The sequence below is a fragment of the Ahaetulla prasina genome, chromosome 1 (genome assembly GCF_028640845.1).
Source record: "Ahaetulla prasina isolate Xishuangbanna chromosome 1, ASM2864084v1, whole genome shotgun sequence".
Lineage (NCBI taxonomy): Eukaryota > Metazoa > Chordata > Lepidosauria > Squamata > Colubridae > Ahaetulla > Ahaetulla prasina.
This window is the reverse complement of record NC_080539.1, coordinates 7,774,332-7,781,941: the sequence shown is the minus strand read 5'-3', so window position 1 is coordinate 7,781,941 and position 7,610 is coordinate 7,774,332.

Below are 7,610 nucleotides of genomic sequence, written 5' to 3'. Positions count from 1 at the left end.
CGAGCTACAAATATTCTTTTGATAATTCCACAATATAAATAGAGCCTCCTCTAATAAAACGCTAAACGGTAATAACAGTTTTGGAGGGGGCATAGAAACCAATGTTCAGGTATTCCATTTTCAAGACTTTTCTGAGAGCCTCCCCCCCTCTTAAAAAACGCTTACTCGCTTCTCGGACAATCCTCCGTTGTGGGAGAGGGACTTTCTTCTGAGTACAACCCAACTCCTAAATTCGTCCCATTCCCACGTTCTCCTCCCAACAGGCGTTTTCATCTTCTACTCTGACCAGGTCTTCAATGGAGCACTGACCTTCCGAATCTCTCTCTCTCCTCCTCCCTCCTCTCTCCTCCCCTGCCTCCTCCTCTCTCCCTCCTCCTCTCCTCCTCTCCCCTCTCTTCCTCCCTCTCCCTCCTCCTCCTCTCCCTCCTCCTCTCTTCCTCCTCTCCTCCTCCCTCCTCTCTCCTCCTCTCCCTCCTCTCTCTCTCTCCTCCTCCCTCCCTCCTCTCCTCCCTCCTCTCTCTCCCTCCTCTCTCTCTCCCCTCTCCTCCTCTCCCCTCTCTCTCTCCCCTGCCTCCTCCTCTCCCTCCCTCTCTCTCTCCTCCCTCCTCTCTCTCCTCCTCTCCTCCTCCTCTCCCCTCTCCCCTCTCTTTCTCCCCTCTCCCTCCCTCCTCCTCCTCTCTCCTCTCTCTCCTCCTCCCTCCCTCCCTCTCTCTTCCCTCTCCCCTTCCTCCTCTCTCTCCCTCCTCCCTCCCTCCCTTTCTCTCTCTCCCTCCCTCCCTCCCTCCCCCTCTCTGTTTCTTTCTGTTTTCAGGACTTTTTTCAGAGCTGTGATTTCTGAGTGTCTCCCCCTCCACAAAATTCTGGAGCCTTCCCCGGATGGACCTTTCATCATACCGAAGTCTGGGAAGGCCAGAAAAAGGGAGCCCGGGCGGGGGGGGGCGGCTCTAACCTCGTTTTGTGATCCTCAGCCATGGGCGTCGTTCGAGCTATAAGATCGGGGAACCCCGGGGAGGGGGCCTTCAGAGGGAGCTGATTTGGGGGCCGCTAGTTGAGATTCCTTTGGAAGGGAACGGGAATTGGCCTGTCTTTTGCTGGAAATGCTTCCCACCGGATAGCGGGGGCGTCCTGGGAATCATTGCAGTTGATGGGACTCCGTGGGAGGGTGGATAGAGAAGGGTCTGCTATTGCATGGGGTCTCTAACCTTGGCAACTTTAAGACTTGTGGACTTCAACTCCCAGAATTCCTCAGCCACCAAAGCTTTGGGAGTTTCTGGGAGTTGAAGTCCACAAGTCTTAAAGCTGCCAAGGTTGGAGACCCCCTGCGCTATTGAACGGCTGCTTTGGGGCAGGGTTCCACTATTCTCACACCCCCCCGTGTACAAGCAGAGGCCAAGCACAAGCAGGCTCGAATCTGGGTAGGATTCCTTGAAATAATAAGCACTAATAGGTGATAGGTAACAGTAACAGAGTTGGAAAGGATCTTGGAGGTCATCTACTCATATATATGTTTATATGTTTATATACTATATAATCTTTTTGTATGATGTTGTGACAAAATAAATAAATAAATAAATAAATAAACCCTCTAGACCTGTACTAGGGATTCGAACCGCTGAACGCGGGAATCAATAACTCTCTTCCTTCCCCTTGCGTGCCCCCCACGCAGCAATTTAGAGAGGTGGAAAAAAGAAAAGTCTTTTGAGGTTACCCCATCCCATCAAAAGCGAAAGGCAGTTTTTATATATATAAAAAATCCGGGTCGGGAAATTGGAATTGTCGCATAGAGCAGGGGTCTCCAACCTTGGCAACTTTAAGCCTGGAGGACTTCAACTCCCAGAATTCCCCAGCCAGCTTTGCTTTGCTTTGCTGGCTGGGGAATTCTGGGAGTTAAGTCCTCCAGGCTTAAAGTTGCCAAGGTTGAGACCCCTGCGCTATTGAACGGCTGCTTTGGGGCAGGGTTCCACCATTCTCACACACCCCCGTGTACAAGCAGAGGCCAAGCACAAGCAGGCTCGAATCTGGGTAGGATTCCTTGAAATAATAAGCACTAATAGGTGACAGGTAACAGTAACAGAGTTGGAAAGGATCTTGGAGGTCATCTACTCATATATATGTTTATATGTTTATATACTATATAATCTTTTTGTATGATGTTGTGACAAAATAAATAAATAAATAAATAAATAAACCCTCTAGACCTGTATTAGGGATTCGAACCGCTGAACGCGGAATCAATAACTCTTCCTCCCTTGCGTGCCCCCCACGCAGCAATTTAGAGAGGTGGAAAAAAGACAAGTCTTTTGAGATTATCCCATCCCATCACAAGTGAAAGGCAGTTTTTATATATATAAAAAATCCGGGTCGGGAAATTGGAATTGTCGCATAGAGCAGGGGTCTCCAACCTTGGCAACTTTAAGCCTGGAGGACTTCAACTCCCAGAATTCCCCAGCCAGCTTTGCTTTGCTTTGCTGGCTGGGGAATTCTGGGAGTTGAAGTCCTCCAGGCTTAAAGTTGCCAAGGTTGGAGACCCCTGGCTTACAGACAAACACAGCTAAACACCTGCTCCTCCCTAGCGGCTGTCCGGATTTCTACAGCCTTAATAAAGGGAAGGTGGTGGTATTGATTTTCTTCCCACCCCGACTGGGCCTTCTGTGTATTCTCCAGGGCTTCTGGCTGGCTCCCTAATTAAATGATGCAGGAATTGCATTTTATGAAGCGTCTGTATACAGACCATAGATCAGGAAATGCGGCATAAACCGGAGAACCGCACCGAATTCAGAGGTGGTTGTTTTTATTAAAGGATGCTCCGCAGTTTGACTTCAGAATGCAACCCTGTCTTCTGGATTTTTGACCTGAAAATACCCGTTTTTTATGCACGTAAAGACAGAATCTGGGACACGCTGGGACACGATAGGGAGGGAGGGAAGGAAGGAAGGAAGGAGGGAAGGAAGGAAGGAGGGAAGGAAGGAAGGAGGGAAGGAAGGAAGGAAGAAAAGAAGGAAGGAAGGAAGTGAAAAGAAAGAAAAAAGAAAAAAGGAAGGAAGAAAAAGGAAGGAAGAAGGGAAGGAGGGAAGGGAAAAAGAAGGAAAGAATAAATGAAGAGAAAAAAAGAAAGAAGGAAGGAAAAAGGAAGGAAGAAGGAAGGAAGGAGGAAGGAAGGAAAGAAGGAAGGAAAAAGGAAGAATGAAAAGGAAGAAAAGAAGGACAGAAAGAAGGATGGAAGAAAAAGAAAGAAAGAAGGAAAGAAGGAAGAAAAAAGAAAAAGAGACAGAGGAAGGAAGGAAGGAAGGAAGGAAGGAAGAGAAAAGAAAAGGAAAAAGGAAGAAAGGAAGAATGAAAAAGGAAGAAAGAAAGGAAGGAAGAAAGACAGAGGAAGGAAGAAAGGAAGGAAGGGAAAAAGAAGGAAAGAATGAACAAAGAGAAAGAAAGAAAAGAAGGAAGGAAACGTGAAGGAGAAGGAGGGAAGGAGGAATAGAGGAAGGAAGGAAGTTAGGAAGGAAGGGAAAAAGAAGGAAAGAAAGAAGGAATAACTCGATAGAGACACGTTTTCTGTGACGATCTATAGTCGTGATTCAACCAACTGAGTCTTGTGTTTTGTGTAAATCCAGCCTGCCTCGTTTTGCTCTGTTCGTCCGTCTGTCGTGGGAATATGGAAGGAATCAGACGGAACAAACTCTGCTTCGTTTAACTCGGTTGAACTTGAAAGTACACCTGTGGCCAGGACTGTGTCATAACTTGAATCGGAGTCCAAAGCAACCCCCCCCTCCCCATCTTTCCTCTCTCGCACCCTGGACCGCATTTTCTCTTTCAGACCAACCTGGCTTCGTTTTTCTTCAGCCCCCAGGCGTATCATTTCCACCCGGATCCCGTGGGAGTAAAGTTTCCAGAGAACGGATCAAAAGAGTGGGATTTTGCTACTGTCAGGGATGCCTCTGAGCATATATAGAGTGCTTCCCTGTGCTGACGTGAAAAACAAAAACAAAAAACCCAACGGCCCTAGGGCACTTGTGAATTGTAATTGAAAGTGGTTCATTTATCTAAAGGCAGTTGAGTGGAGGCTCCCTTTGGGTTAAACAAACACAGGCCCATGTACACACGCACACGTGTGGCTGATGAGCAGTTTGGCACAGCGGCAGTTAATGTCCCGCGTCTTCACACAGCTGCGTTCACATCAAGCCGCGACTCGTGCTTTGTTCTGATCGTGAGTAGGGTGTGCGCTTAGCGTTAGCTGAACCCAGCTGACTGTGGGGGCGGGGGGCGGCGGTGGTGAATGGACCCACCGACTGTGTGAATCCGTAAGTTTAAGAAGGGAGGGTTGCCCCCCCTCCCCCAAAGAGGCCAGGCTAGACCCATTTGCCTGGTTACTTAGAACAAGGAACCATTGGAACGACTCGCCTCCAGAAGTTGTGAATTCTCCAATATTGGAAGAAGAGATTGGGCAATCTCTGAAATGGTAAAGAGTTTCCTGCCTAAACAGGGGGTTGGACTAGAAGACCTCCAAGGTCCCTCCCAACTCTTCTCTTCTCTCCCCTCCCCTCTTTCTCTCCTCTCCTCTCCTCTCCTCTCCCCTCCCTTCTTTCTCTTCTCTCCTTTCTCTTCTCTCCTCTCCCCTCCACCCTCTTCTCTTCTCTCCTCTTCCCTCCCTTCTTTCTCTTCTCTTCTCTTCTCTTCTCTTCTCTTCTCCTCTCCTCTCCTCTCCTCTCCTCCTCTTCCTCCTTCTCTCTCTTCTCCTCTCTCTCTCTTCTTCTCTCTCTCTCCTCTCCTTCTCTCTCTCTCTCTCTCCTCCTCCTCTTCTCTTCTCTTCTCTTCTCTTCTCTTCTCTTCTCTTCTCCTCTCCTCTCCTCTCCTCCCCCTTCTCTTCTCTCTTCTCTATTTTCTATTTTCTATTTCTTTTCTCTTCTGTTCTGTTCTATATCCTCTCCTCTCCTCTCCCCTCCTTCTCTGGCTTTCCTCCTGTGAAGAGTAAAAACGGACTCATTCCCACGACCGGATAAACCTCCAACACGTGTATTGTGCGAACCAAAGAGAGAAAGGATCTTTCTCCGCGGGATAAAGGCAAGAATAGAGGCGGTGGGGATTCCTGGGGAATCCGAGTCCTGAGTAAAGACACTCTCGCCCGCTTCCTATTCCGAAAGGTGCATTCGGGGTCCGCCTTCGTGTGGACAGGCAGAAGCGGGGGGAAATGGGGGACGGGACGGGACGGGAATTGGAAGCTTTTCGCTTCGGTAGGGAGAGCGGGGAAGTTTGCTTTGAGGAGAGGGAATTGCAGGGACGGGATATTTATTTTCCCGGGTGGGGTGGGTGGAAATTCAGCTTCATTTGAGAATCAAACCCTATAGAAGTCAAAGGAAAATAGTCCGGCGACCCTATTTGCAATCGCAGCTTAATAATAATGATAACAATGATAATACTGATCATCATCATCATCCCATTGTCATCGGGGCACTTGGTACCATGACCAAGAATTTCACAAAATACATTAAGAAATTGCAGCTTCCTGCAATAACACCAGCGGAACTGCAAAAAAACTGTGCTACTCAGAACAAGGTATATTTTAAGAAGATACTTGGTTGATACCTAGGATGCTGGCAGAAACCGGTATCAACCATCAGAGCCAGTCAATGATATTTGTGATACATCTTTAAATGTTCAGTTGACTGAGTTTCATGTTTAATGAATAAAAGTAATTAATAATAATAATAATAATAATAATAATAATAATAGACAGACAGATAGACAGACAGACAGACAATAGATCTTTTAGCTCCTTAACTCCTTCAATAAAAAGTGGGAATTAAAAAGAGGTGTCTTGGGCCTTCTTTCAGGATAGAATAGAATAGAATAGAATAGAATAGAATAGAATAGAATAGAATAGAATAGAATAGAATAGAATAGAATTTATTGGCCAAGTGTGATTGGACACACAAGGAATTTGTTTTGGTGCATATGCTCTCAGTGTACATAAAAGGAAAAAAAATACCTTCATCAAAGGTACAACATTTACAACACAAATGATGGTCATAGGTTGCAATTTAACCCTTAGTGATAGCAACAAAAAGTTACAGTCATACAGTCATAAGTGGAAAGAGATTGGTGATGGGAACGATGAGAAGATTAATAGTAGTGTAGATTTAGTAAATAGTTTGACATTGTTGTGGGAATTATTTGTTTAGCAGAGTGATGGCCTTCGGGGGGAAAAAACTGTTCTTGTGTCTAGTTGTTCTGGTGTGCAGTGCTCTATAGCGTCGTTTTGATGGTAGGAGTTGAAACAGTTTATGTCCAGGATGTGAGGGATCTGTAAATATTTTCACGGCCCTCTTCTTGATTCGTGCAGTATACAGGTCTTCAATGGAAGGCATTGAATGAGCAGGCATTAACCTGCTCATTCCCAAAACCACTGCATAGTTTACAGGTAGATCTCCCAAAAGCTAGGTTAGTTACTTAACCACCAAATACCTCCATGGTGGTACCTAGTATGAGAAGTTGAAAACTGTCCTACCAGATGGTATGGCAAACTTCTGCAGGCAAACTATCAAGAACTCACCAAGAATCAAGCTTAATTATATACATCTATCTATCTGTATCTGTCTAGCTATCTAGCTACCTAGCTAATCATCTGTCATCTATCATCTAGCTATATGTTTATCTGTATCAATAATCCATCCATATCTATCTGTCTATCATCTGTTATTTAGCTATCTATCTGTATCAATCATATCTATCTACCTATCTACCTAGCTATCTGATTGTTTCCTGATTGCTTATTTGTTCCCTGTGACTATCATTAAGTGTTGTACCTTATGATTCTTGATGAAGGTATCTTTTCTTTTATGTACACTGAGAGCGTATGCACCAAGACAAATTCCTTGTATGTCCAATCACACTTGGCCAATAAAAAAAAATTCTATTCTATTCTATCTATCTATCTATCTATCTATCTATCTATCTATCTATCTATCTATCTATCTATCTATCTATCTATCTATCCATCCATCCATCCATCTCTCTATCTATATCTACCTACCTACCTATCTCTCCCCCCCCCCTCTATCCATTCATCCATCATCTATCATCTATCATCTATCTGCAGGCAAACTACCAAGGATTCACCGAGAACCAAGCTTAATTAGAGAAAAGCTTGACTTTACTTTTACTTTACACCAAGAAAAATTGAGCAAGTAAGTGAGGTAACAGAGGTTCTAGGCACCTTTTAAGATTGTAATTTAACCGGATGTAATGCCCCCCTCCCCCCCAAAAAAATCTGGCTTCATCCTTGGCCAACGCAAGAAGTCACTGCCTTGTTCTGCTATTTTCCACTTCCCTCCTCCTCCCCTTTTCCTTTCGTAAGGTTTGTCTTGTATTACGATCCCCCCCCCTCATGGGTGGCCTTGTCTTTTATTATGTGAAAAGAGGGGCTTTATAGGGGCACATTTATTGCAAGGAAGGTTGGCTTGTGATGAAGTCCATGATAAATCTTGAATAAGATCTTTTTTTTCCTGAGGCGGCTCCAATTAATATTTTTTAAAAGAGCCCTTTTTCTCATTCAGTTTCCCATCAGACTTCATTCTCTCTCTCTCCTCCTGCCCTTCTAAACTGTTTAGATTTCTTTT